Below are 12,948 nucleotides of genomic sequence, written 5' to 3' on the forward strand. Positions count from 1 at the left end.
CATCTTTTTGTGCATTTTTTGGCCGTATGTATGTCTTCTTTGGAGAATTGTTTGTTTAGATCTTCTGCCCATTTGTTGATGGTTTTTTTTTTTTTTTGTATTGAGCTGCAGAAGGTGTTTATAAATTTCAGAAATTAATCCCTTGTCAGTGGCTTCATTTGCAAATATTTTCTCCCATTCTGTGGGTTATCCTTTCGTTTCATTTAGGGTTTCCTTTGCTGTGCAGGAACTTTTAAGTTTAATTAAGTTCCATTTGTTTATTTTTGTTTTTATTGTCATTACTCTAGGAGGTGGATCTGAGAAGGTGTTGTTGTGGTTTATGTCAGAGAGTGTTTGGCCTTTGTTTTCCTCTAAAAGTTTACCTTATATTTAGGTCTTTAATCTATTTTCAGTTTATTTTTGTGTATGGTGATAGGAATGTTCTAATTTCGTTCTTTTCCATGTGGCTGTCCAGTTTTCCCAGCACCACTTATTGAAGGGGTGTCTTTTCTCCATTGTATTTTCCTGCCTCCTTTGTCATAGATTATTTGACTGTAGGTGCGTGGGTTTAATTCTGGGCTTTCTTTCCTGTTCCACTTATCTATCTTTATGTCTTTGTGCCAATACCATTATGGTTTTGATGACTGTAGCTTTGTAGTATAGTCTGGAGTCAGAAAGCCTGATTCCTCCAGCTCCATTTTTCTTTCTCAGGCTGGTTTTGGCTATTCTGTCTTTCGTTCTTCTAAACAAACTTTGAAATGTTTTGTTCTAGTTCTGTGAAAAATGTCCTTGCTAATTTGATAGAGATTGCATTGAATCTGTAGATTGCCTTGGGTAGTATAGTCGTTTTGATAATATTGATTCTTCCAGCCCAAAGCAAAGCAGGGTATGTCTTTCCATTTGTTTGTGTCATCTTTGATTTCTTTCCTCAGCATCTTATAGTTTTCAGAGTACAGGTCTTTTGTCTCCTTCTGTAGGTTTATTAAGTATTTTATTCTTTTTGATGCAATGGTAAATGGGATTGGTTTCCTAATTTCTCTTTCTGATCTTTTGTTGTTAGGTGTATAGAAATGCTGTCGATTTCTGTGTATTAATTTTGTATCCTGCAACTCTGCCAAATTCTTTGATGAGCTATAATAGTTTTCTGGTAGCGTCTTTAGGATTTTCTAGGTACAGTATCATGTCATCTGCAAATAGTGATAGTTTTAATTCTTCCTTTCCAGTTTGGATTCCTTTTATTTCTTTTTCTTATCTGATTGCTGCGGCTAGGACTTCCAGAACTATGTTGGAGAATAGTGGCAAGAGCGGACATCCTTGTCTTGTTCCTGGTCTCATTGGGAATTCTTTCAGCTTTTCACCATTGAGAATGATGTTAGCTCTGGGTTTGTCATATATGGCCTTAATTATGTTGAGGTAGGTCCCGCTATGCCCACTTTCTGAAGGGTTTCTTCAGAAATGGGTGTTGAATTTTGTCAAAGGCTTTTTCTGCATCTATTGAGAGGATCATATGGGTTTTTATTCTTCAGTTTGTTAATGTGGTGTATCACACTGATTGATTTGTGGATATTGAACAACCCTTGCATCCCTGAGATAAATCCCACTTGATCATGACGTACAATCCTTTTAATGTATTGTTGGATGTGGTTTGTTAGTATTTTGTTGAGGATTTTTGCATCAATGTTCATCAGTGAAATTGGCCTGTAGTTTTCTTTTTTTGTGGTATCTTTGTCTGGTTTTGGTATCAGTGTGTTGGTGGCCTCATAGAATGGGTTCCTTCTGCAATTTTTTGGAATAGTTTCAGAAGGATAGGTGTCAGCTTTTCTCTAAATGTTTGATAGAATTCTACTGTGAAGCCATCTGGTCCTGGACTTTTGCTGGTTGGAAGTTTTTAATCACAATTTCAATTTCATTACTTGTGATTGGTCCATTCATCTTTTCTATTTCATCTTGGTTTAATCTTTGGAGACGGTACTTTTCTAAGAATTTGTCCATTTCTTCTATGTTTTCCATTTTCTTGGCATATAGTTGCATATAGTAGTCTCTTAGGATCCTTTGTATTTCTGTGATGTCTGTTGTAACTTCTCCTTTTTTATTTCTAATTTTACTGATTTGAGTCCTCTCTCTTTTTTTCTTGATAAGTCTGGTAAGGGTTTATCGATTTTGTCAGTCTTTTAAAGAACCAGCTCTTAGTTTCATTGACCTTTTCTATGGTTTTCTTTGTTTCTATTTCATCGGTTTCTGCTCTGATCTTTATGATTTCTTTCCTTCTGCTAACTTTAGGTCTTGTCTGTTCTCTCTCTAGCTGCTTTAGATGTAAAGTTGGGTTGTTTATTGAAGCTTATTCTTGTTTTCTGAGGTAGGCTTGTATTACTATAAACTTCCCTCTTAGAACTGCTTTTGCTGCATCCCATAGGTTTTGGAGTGTTGTATCTTTGTTGACATTTGCTTCTAGGTATCTTTTAATTTCCTCTTTGATTCCTTCAGTGATCAATTGGCTGTTTAGTAGCATGTTGTTGAGTCTCCACGTGTTTGTGCTTTTTGCAATTTTTTTGTTGTTGTTGATTTCCATTTGTGTAGAATTGTGGTTGGAAAAGATGCTTGATATGATTTCAATTTTCTTAAAGTTACCAAGGCTTGATTTGTGACCCAGAATGTGATCAATCCTCGAGAATGTTCTGTGTGCTCTTGAGAAGAATGTGTATTCTGCTACTTTTGGATGGAATGTTCTATAAATATCTATTAAGTCCATCTGGTCTAATGCTTCATTTAGGGCCTGTGTTTCCTTGTTGATTTTCTGTCTGGATGATCTGTCCATTGCTGTAAGTAGGGTGTTAAAGTCCCCCTGTATTATTGTCTTGTTTTCAGTTTCTCCTTTTAAGGTTGTTAGCAATTGCCTTATATATTGAGGTGATCTTATGTTGGGTGCAATGGTTATATCTTCTTCTTGGATTGATTCTTTGATCATTATGTAATGTTCTTCTTTGTCTCTTATAATCTTATTTATTTTAAGGTCTGTTTTTTCTGATATGAGAGTTGCTACTCCAGCTTTCTTTTGATTCCCGTTTTCATGGAATATTTCCTTCCATCCTCTCACTTTCAATTTGTGTGTGTCCCTAGAAGCGAAGTGGGTCTCTTGAAGACAGCATATATATGGATCTTGTTGTTGTATACATTCAGCCACTCTGTGTCTTTTGGTTGGGACATTTAGTCCATTTACATTTAAGGTAATTATTTATATGTATGTTCTTATTGCCATTTTATTAACTGTTTTGGATTTGTTTTTGTTGCTCTCCTTTCTTCCTTTCTTCTTTTGGTCTCTTCTCTTGTGGTTTAATGACTATTTTTAGTATTATATTTGAGTTGATTTTTCTTATTTGTGTGTGTATCTATTGTAGATTTTTGGCAGTTACCCTGAAGTTTTGATATAGGAGTCTATATGTATACAAGATTGTTTTAAGCTGCTGGTCTCTTAATTGCAAGTGCATCTCCAGTGTCCTGCATTTGTACCCTCCTCCTCTCATGATTTGTGATTTTGGTAGCATATTTGTCTGTGTGGATGCTTTCCTATCTTTGCTGTATATATGCCTTTACTGATGAGCCTTGTCATTTGTGGTATTTTTGTTTCTAGTTGTGGCCTTTTCTTTTTTGCCTAGAGAAGTTCCTTTAGTATTTGTTGTAAAGCTGGTTTAGTGTTGCTGAATTCTTTTAGCTTTTGCTTATTTGTAAATCTTTTGACTTTTCCCTTCAAATCTGAATGAGAACCTTGCTAGATAAAGCAGTCTTGGTTGGAGGTTTTTCCCCTTCATCATGTTAAGTATATCGTGCCACTCCCTTCTGGCCTGCAGAGTTTCTGCTGAAAATTCTGCAGATAACCTTATTGGGGTTCCCTTGTATGTCATTTGTTTCTTTTCCCTAGCCGCTTTCAGTATTTCCCCTTTGTCTTTAATCTTGGTCAGTTAGATTAATATGTGCCTCTGGGTTTATTCCTCCTTGGGTTTATTTTATATGGTACTTGTTATGCTTCCTGAATTTGAGTGAGTGGTTCATTTCCCATGTTAGGGGAGTTTTCAGCTATTAGCTCTTCGAATATTTTTTCTGTCCCTTTCTCTCTTCTCCTTCTGGCACCTCTATAATACGGATGTTGGTATGTTTAACATTTTCACAGAGTTCTCTGAAGCTGTCTTCATTTCTTTTCAATCTTTTTTCTCTTTTCTGTTCCACACCAGTGATTTCCATTAGTCTGTCTTCTACCTCGTTTATTCGTCCTGACTCTGCTGTTAGTTCCTTCTAATGAATTTCTTATTTCATTTATTGTATTTTGCATCTTTGCTTACTTAAGTTTTAAAACTTGTATTTGTTTGCTTAGTGTTTGCTGTAAACTATCAATCTTTGCCTCTAGTTTATTTCCAATGTCTTGCATCATCTTCAGCATCATCAGTCTTAGGTCTTTTTCCTGGAGGCTGAGAATCTCCAGATCACTTAGCTGTTTTCCTGGAGTTTTTTCTTGCTCCCTTATCTGAGTTATAGTTCTCTGCCTTTTCATTTTTATGTTTTTGGTGTTGTCTCCTTTTTGCAGACAGTAGAGTTGTAGCCTCTCTTACTTCTGATGTCTGCGGCCCTTGTGGCTGAAGTTGGTAAGGAGGCTTGCTGTAGGCTTCTTGATGGGAGGGACTGGTCCCTGCACACTTGTAGGTGGGGCTAATTCCTATCTCTCTGGTGGGTGGGGCTTTATCTCTGGGTGAGATTAGAGGAGGCTGTGTGCCAGGAGGGTCTTTAGGAAGCCTGTTTACTGACGGGTGGGGCTGTGATTCCCACTTGGATTATTTTTTGGCTTGGGGCTTCTCAGCACTGATGGGTAGGTCCAGATTTTCCCAAACTGGCCACCTCTAGAGGAACACACACTGATGAATATTCCCAAGACCTTTGCCTCCAATGTCCTTCCCCCACAACAAGCCACAGTCACCCCCTGTTTTCCCAGAAGGTCCTCCGAGAACTGCAGTCAGGTCTGACCCAGATTCCTATGGAGCATCTGCTTTGCCCTGGACCCAGTGCATGTGAAAGTCTATGTGCACCTTTCAAGAATGGGGTCTCCGTTTCCCCCAGTCCTGTGGATTTCCTGCACACAAGCCCTATTGGCCTTCAATGCCAGATGCTTTTGGGGGCTCAAAACTCTCACTCCGGTAGGTGAGTCTCTGTGATACAGTTACTTTCCAGTCTGTGGGGCTTCCCACCCGGCAGATATAGGGCTGCTTATATCACATAATCGCCCCTCCTACCACTTGATGTGGCCTCCTCTTTGTCTTCTGGAGTAGGATATCTTTTTGAAAGTTTCCAGTCCATTTGGATGAAGGTTGTTCAGCATTTGGTTGTAATTTTGTTGTTTTTATGAAAGAAGGTGAGCTCCAGTCCTTCTATTCCACCATCCTAATCCCATCTCCCATTCTATATGTAATAGTTTGCATCTGCTAATCCCAAACTCCCAATCCATCCCTCTTCCCTGCCCCCCCCCAAAGCTTTCTCTTAACTAACCTTCTGTGCAACTACACAGTTCTCTGTGCTTTAGCTACTTCACAGAATTAAGGTGAGGGTCATATAGGACATTCGTGAAATATTCTGGGATGATGGTTAAAATACAGATTGCCAGGCCACCCGCAAAGCAGAGGCTGGAGTTTGGGCCCAGGGAATCTGCATTAGTTTAAGTGCACTGCCTGGATAAATAATTTGCACAGTGAAGTTTGATAGCCCTGCTCTGATGCCTCCAAAGCCAGGATTGAGAACTGGAGAGGGAGTTGTGTGAAAAGAATACTACTTCTTGTTTTTTTAAATTTTATTGGCGTGTAGTTAACTTACAGTGTTGTATTTGTTTCAGGTATATAGCAAAGTGAATCATCAGGAGTTCAGTCCACACCCTAGGAGTTAGTAGGTGCTAATGAGCAGGCACCCATCATTCTTTAGCACTTTTCTTTGCTTTTCCACTTTCTCTTATTATTGACAAGCTCATTTCTTTTTGCTAGATATTCCTCCTTAGCTCTACTCACTAAAATCCCCTTAGCTGCCAAACTTCCTCACCTATAATAATTCCCAGTGACCCTATTCAGTGAGGTCTCCTGCACTTCTGTTCCTAGAGTCTTTTTTCCCAGACATGTTGCCAGGTTGTCCTCTGCACTGCTACCCTGGCAGCTGTGATGCTCGGCGATTGGTGGCTCCTGCCACACTTTGGGTCAGCCTGTGCTCACACACTCTTGCCTCAGCCATTGGTTGCATAGGGCAGCAGGGTAACCCCCAGGAGGATGTGCCAACGGACTCAAGGAGGCAGGGTCCCTGCCAGACATGAACAGAATTGCTAGGTGGTTAAGGCACAGTGTGCTTGGAAGTTGTGATGCCGGTGACTCTGAGGTGCTTATTAAATTCATGGTCTATGGGTGCTTATTCAACCGGGACTCTTCTTCATACCTCTCCCCACCCTACCTTGGACTTCTTTCCAAATCCTTCAAAGGACTTCTCAAATCCTACCTTCTCCATTGTTTTCAGTGTGTGAAAATGCTACATTTCCAGGAATAACTGTTAAATATTACAGCAAACCCCTCTGAACACTAAAGTTTATACGCATCATAGATGCATTATTAGAACTATGTACTAATTATTAATAGTATATTAGAATGTACTGGGTGCCATTGTGGTGTCATCACATTGGAATCAAACTGTTACAGCTTTAAGCCACTCTATAGGCCATCTTGTCCAGACCTGCCATTTGACATGTTAAGAGACTGAGGCTTCAAGATTATTATACAAAACAGCAGGACTCAAAGGAGAATGCTGGTCTTCTAACCCCCCAAGGGAACACTCTACTCACATACTATGGGCCCCTCCAGCATCACTCCAGTACCATCGTTCCCAGACATTTGCTGTGTGCCAACCACTAAGCCTAGTGTTTTACATCTTTCTTTTCTATTCTTTTCTTTTTTTCTTTTTCTTCTTATGGCAGCACCTGGAGCATATGGAGGTTCCCAGGCTAGGGTGGAATCGGAGTTGCAGCTGCCAGCCACAGCCACAGCAACACCAGATCCGAGCCCCATCTGCAACCTCAACTGCAGCTCATAGCAACTCTGGATCCTTAACCCACTGATCGAGGCCAGGGATCAAACCCACGTTCTCATGGATACTAGTTGGGTTCGTTACCACTAAGCCACTGTGGGAACAGCCATCTCTTTCTCATTTAATTTTCAAAACAAATTTTTGGGAAAGTCGTTTTAAATCAGTTTTATTGAGGTCTGACTTTCACACAGGAAAGTATGAAAGTGCCCATTTGAATTTTTACAGATGTATATCCCCAGTTAAACCACCGCCACCATCCACATGTAAAACATTTCAGTCTCTCATGCCACCCTCCAGTCCATCCTTCCTACGACTTTGTCTCCAGGCACCCATGATCTGTTTTTCGGTCTTGATAGAGTGGTTTGCATTTTCTAGAATTTCATGTACATTGAGTCATGTGTATGTATGCGTGTCTGGCTTTTTTTGCTTCTAGGAATGATTTTCAGATTCGTCCAGGCTGTTGCATGTATCCTTAGCCTGTTCATTTTTATTGATAATCCTCCACTGTATGGACATACCACATTCTGGTTATCTGTTTTCCCACTGAGGGTCATTTCAGTTGTTCGTTATCCACATTTTAAAGATGAGCAGACTAAGGCAAAGAGAGGTAACCCTGCCAAAAGGCACCCAACTAGTAAGTGACAGCCCCAGGATTTGGAAGGCAGCTGTGCTCACCCTATATGACCAACGCAGCACAGCCCAGCACTGGGATTTGAATGCAGATCTTGGCCTCAGAGGCCTCACTCTTGGCCTCTGGGCTGTAATAAATGGTACGACCCTCCACTCCATTGGCACCTCCTTGCACAGAGAGCTTGTGTTCATGTCCGCTCCCAGGTGTGTAAGATAGAGTGTGAGCATGGTTGATAGGAAGCTGAATATGTTTTCATGAAGGAAGGAGAGAAGAAAGATACCTATTTTCAGAGACTACCTCTAGTACTCTTTTCCCTTTATTTTGGCTCTGGAGGTTCGACGCAAGAAACCCTCTCTTGTCGGAGTGCACTTGGTGTTACTTCTAGAAGAGGCGCCTCTTACCTGGCAGAAATCTGTGTTCCATGCAGTTATGCCGAAGTCCTTTAATGGAGAATCAGTTCATATGTTATACTTCACACTTGACTTAGTCCATCTCACTGTATGTGAATGTTTAGAATCCATTATGCCATAGGAATCATATGTTACGTATAACTAGCTTTGAGAATTATCTTCACTCAGGGAATTACTTGGTTGGCTGGTGAAGGCTATTCCTTTGAACTTGGAATAACCAGTGGATGGGGAGACTCCATGAGTGATGGCCCTGAACCATCCATGGATGCTCCTGCGGCAAGGATGTTAAGCAGGTCTCTGGGCACCTGGTTCCCATCATAGAATCACGTCTGAACTCTTTGAGGTCACTGATGAGGAGGATTATCACCTGGAAGGGGCAGCATGTCATCTTCTAGTCCTTGGTAGGGGTGGGTGATTAGCAAGCAGTCTCAAAGGAAAAGATGAATCTCGGGGAACAGAAAGGAGGAGCCAGGGTCCAGGGCCTCCTCCCACCACCTTGGAGGTGAGCTGTCTTGAGCAGAGCCGAGGCTCTCCATACAGTGCATTCTACGGCCCTGCTGCTCCGGTTGCTGGAGATGGTGCCAAGTCAGACTGCCCTTACCCTCCAGGAGCCTCTGATCTAGTGAGAAACGCCCTGTCTTCTTTCCTCCCCTGCTTTTGTGGAAGACTTTGAGGAGCCAAGTCTCTCGAGGTGTATTTCTCCGCATTCAGCCTCCTCATGACCCACGGTGCTCCTGGGGGAAGCGAGGGAGAGGAGAAGCACTTCCTTGCGTCCATTGACGCCTTAAGCTCGAGGGAAGAGAACAGAAAAACAGGAGGAAGAAGGAGCCATTAAGAAGAAGGTGTGTTTTTAGAGTGAGGTGTGGAGAGTGAGCGCTGTGGAGGGGTCGGTTGGGGATCTGTGGGTTAACTGGAGTGTACCGCAGTGGGACCATTTGCAAGACCAAGCTCAGATGTTTTTCCGGGCCAGGCAGGTAATATAAACACTTGAAGCAGCAGAAGTGTTTGACTGTAAAGCATGGTGGGGCCTATGGTGAGCTTGGAGGAGAGATGTCATGACCTGAAGGTTTTCAAATTCATATTTCAAAAATGACAGAATTTGGAGTTCCCGTCGTGGCGCAGTGGTTAACGAATCCGACTAGGAACCATGAGGTTGCGGGTTCGGTCCCTGCCCTTGCTCAGTGGGTTAACGATCCGGCGTTGCCGTGAGCTGTGGTGTAGGTCACAGACACGGCTCGGATCCCGCATTGCTGTGGCTCTGGCGTAGGCTGGTGGCTACGGCTCCAATTCAACCCCTAGCCTGGGAACCTCCATATGCCGCGGGAGCGGCCCAAGAAATAGCAACAACAACAACAACAACAAAAAGACAAAAAAGACCAAAAAAAAAAAAAAATGACAGAATTTTTAAACATCACTTTATGAACAGAACAAAACGCATCTACACTGTAGGAAGTGAAGTGCAGGTCCTTCGTAAGACCTTGGAGGACTCTGCTCTAAAGGAGTACAGAGGGAGTTCCTGTCCTGGCTCAGTGGTAATGAACCCGACTAGTATCCACGAGGATGTGGGTTTGATCCCTGGCCTCGCTCAGTGGGTTAAGGATCCAGTGTTGCCATGAGCTGTGGAGTAGGCCAGCCGCTGCAGCTCCGATTCGACCCCTAGTCTGTGAATTTCCAAATGCTGGAGGTGCAGCCCTAAAAAGATAAAAACAAAATAAAATAAAATTTAAAAAGGAGCATAGAACTTTGTGGGACAAAATGTGAAAGACAGAAAGCATTACAAGAGTGACATGGCTAAGAGAGCAGTGTAGTGAGTGGCAGAGATGGCGAACGGCTGTTGCTGTATTGGTGATTGACGTTATTACTGGCTGTGAGGTTAGAAGAGCAAGTAATCCCCATGGGCTGAGAGCCCTTCAGGAAGAAGGAAGAACTTGCCTGGGTCCTGAAGGCTGGGGGTTAGGTTGAGCAGAGGGACGTGGGCACAGCCTTCCAAGGTAAGCGACTCCACATGGAGGAGTTGACGGTAACCAGGCGAGAAGCTGGTTCTGCAGAGCTAAGCCCTCATTCTGGTCCATTCGCAACCACAGATACTCAGCCTCTCCATCTAACCTGCCTTTAGTGAAGTTTGAAGAGTGCCAATCATCTGATTTGCTGATTCTAGATAGACTTACAGAGCTGGTACAATGCTTCAGGGAAATTGAGATTCACAGGAGGGAGAATAGCCCCCAAAGGACCTCAGGGTCCCCAAATTGTAGAATAGCAAAATGGGTCTTTCCTTTAGTGGCTTCATTATCCCTTCCTATTCTTGGAATCAAGCTTCTGGTTTGCCCTAAGGCCTTTAGACTTCTTCTATCGTGGAAGGTTGTATGATGTTGGAGAAAGAACACCAGCTCTGGAATAGGACTGAACCCAGTCTTTACAAGTGACTTTGGGCAGATCATTCATTCAGTCCTTTAGCCACTATTTGTTGTACACCTGCTGTGTGGGATGTTTGGGTACGACAGTGTCCAAAACCTTCTTAGTCCTTGTCCTCATCCAGCTTACAGTCTAGTTGGGGAAATGGGGACTAAACAAGTAGTCACACAGATAAATAGGACAAATTGCAGTTGATTCGTCTGAAGGAAGAATAGAGGGTGCATGAGAGTAATGTGGAGACCTGAGTTGGGTTGGGTGATCGGGAGGGCCCTTCTGAAGCAGCAAATTTTAAACGTCAGTTCGAAGGAAGAGTAGAAGATGCCAGCAAAGGAGGGGTGGAAGTTGGGGCTGGGGGGGACCCGGTAGAGGAGATAGTAGGTGCAAAGTCCTGTCACTTCTCTGACCCCAGAAATGTTTCCAGGCCTGTGTTTGGTCTCTTCCAGCTCTAAAATCCAACTCTCAGAAGGTGACCTCTGCCTAGATAGTGAAACTTGAAAGAGGAACATTGCGAGGCCCACAAATGGAAAAAAAAGAAATCCTTTGTCTTTAAAAAAGATGAGCAGTATTCAGATTGAGATAATTTCTGAAAACACAGTTAGATATGGACTCAACTTTCAAAAAGTTTGTCCTGGAGCTAAATTCAAATTAGGAAAGATCTTGTGAGCCTCCAAAACATGGCTTTAAAAGGTGGAAAGACTCTGAAAACAGGAGCTTAAAAAAAGAATTACAGGAGTCCCCATTGTGGCTGAGTGGTTAACAAATCCGACTAGGAACCATGAGGTTGTGGGTCCATTCTCTGGCCTTGCTCAGTGGGTTAAGGATGCAACGTTGCCGTGAGCTGTGGTGTAGGTCGCAGATGCGGCTTGGATCCCGAGTTGCTGTGGCTCTGGCGTAGGCTGGTGGCTACAGCTCTGATTCCACCCCTGGCCTGGGAATGTTCATATGCCGCGGGAGTGGCCCTGGAAAAGGCAAAAAGACAAAAAAAAAAAAAAAAAAAAAAAGAATTACATCTTTCTTGCGTGTAACCATCGCATCTTGGTGTGACTCAGGACTGTGGGCGGAATTTTAACTCCCTCTTCCCGGTAGCTCCCAATGCCTCTGGTGTGCGCCTCCTCCCCACTGGAGAGGGCTGTGCTCTTTGCATCCTAGGGTCCAGTTTTGACAGAATTGAATGCCTCAAAACCTAAAGAATAATCAATCCTATGGCCAACCTGAAAGTGTGTAATTCCTAAAGGACAGGCTGAGTTGAGCCACTTCTAGCCAGGGGCAATTGGGGACTTAATTCTGCAAGTGTAGCAATCTGGATGATCTGAGAGCTCCGAGTTTAAGGGTAATTGCTCAATTTTCTATCCATGTCAACAGGGAAAATAGGTAAAAGTGGCTGAACACAGCCAAGCAATGAGGCTGGATGAGATGTGAGATGCTAGACTGTCAGTGAAATTAGAAAAATACTATCTGTGGTGGGCGATCACCGCTCTCCCCGTTCATCTCTGTCTCCAGGCTTTCTAACTCTTCTGGGCTCTTTCTCACCCCTTGCTTAATCCTTCCACCGTAGCCTTCATCTGTTCTCCTGCCCACAGCAGTCGCTCTTAGCCCCAGCAGTTTTAATGCAGAGAAAGAGAAAGTGGAAAGAATTCTTTAAGTGCAGATGACTCGGACCCTAGATGTCTCAGTTCTTTTCCCTTGCTTAGTAAGAATGTTTCATTATGTTGACAGTCACCTCCTTAAGCTTAATACAGCACATGGGACTTCTTAAATGGTATCCAAACCTAGTCTCTTTGCTGCCCTAATTTTTTAAAAACTACCCTAACCAACACTGATTTTTTTTTTTTATTAAATAATGCTCCTTAAAATCAATTCCCTCTTCTAAACTCAAAGACACCAGGACTAGACACTCAGGTTTTGCCTCCCCACCCCTCCCTGACACATGCCCACACGGGAACTCCTTTTAGCTAAATATCCAGAGCAGAAGGTGGCAGGGCTGGGGTGGGGCGGGACTCAGTGGTCCAAGGATTCGCTGTCTCTGTGCTTTGTTAAGCTTTGTTCTATTGATCAGGTATTGGGTGTGAAATTTGAAGAAGTCCTTCATACAGAAAATGGGGTTGACAATTAATGTTTGTGTTTACCAAGAGCTAGGCACTGTGCTGCTTCCCCTGCAGTACTTGAGTTCATCCTCACCATGTGTCTTTGAGGAGACACTATGATCATCACCCTTTTCCAGCGGAAGAAACTGAAGCCTTGTGTAGTTAAAACTCACGAGCTCACAAAGCTAATAAGCAGAGATGTGTTGGTAAATATTTAACAGCCAGCTCTCCAAGGGAAGAAGTCCCCAATGGTAGTGTTTGCCGATTTCTGTGGTGTAAATACTCCACATCGGACTTGAGAAAAGGAAACTAACACTTTGACAACAACTGGCTTCAG

The 12,948-nt window shown here is 42.8% G+C and overlaps 1 protein-coding gene across 10 annotated transcripts in view; it reads left to right on the plus strand.

Moving 5' to 3' along the window:
* The window catches only part of IFT43 (intraflagellar transport 43), a 131,969-nt gene that overhangs the window by 73,610 nt on the left and 45,411 nt on the right, over positions 1 to 12,948 (plus strand). The window contains exon 6 of one of the 10 annotated variants that reach the window (XR_014811191.1): positions 11,437 to 11,528. The exons of the other annotated variants lie outside the window; for them this stretch is intronic. The gene's annotated coding sequence lies outside the window, so the exon portion shown is untranslated. Of the gene's footprint in view, positions 1 to 11,436; positions 11,529 to 12,948 lie in introns of those variants that run through there. 10 annotated transcript variants of the gene reach the window in all.

The sequence above is a fragment of the Sus scrofa genome, chromosome 7, assembly GCF_054392235.1.
Source record: "Sus scrofa isolate SSC_HxYL_T2T_F1_AM1 chromosome 7, Sscrofa_HxYL_maternal_Yorkshire_Landrace_v2.0, whole genome shotgun sequence".
Taxonomy (NCBI): Eukaryota; Metazoa; Chordata; class Mammalia; order Artiodactyla; family Suidae; genus Sus; species Sus scrofa.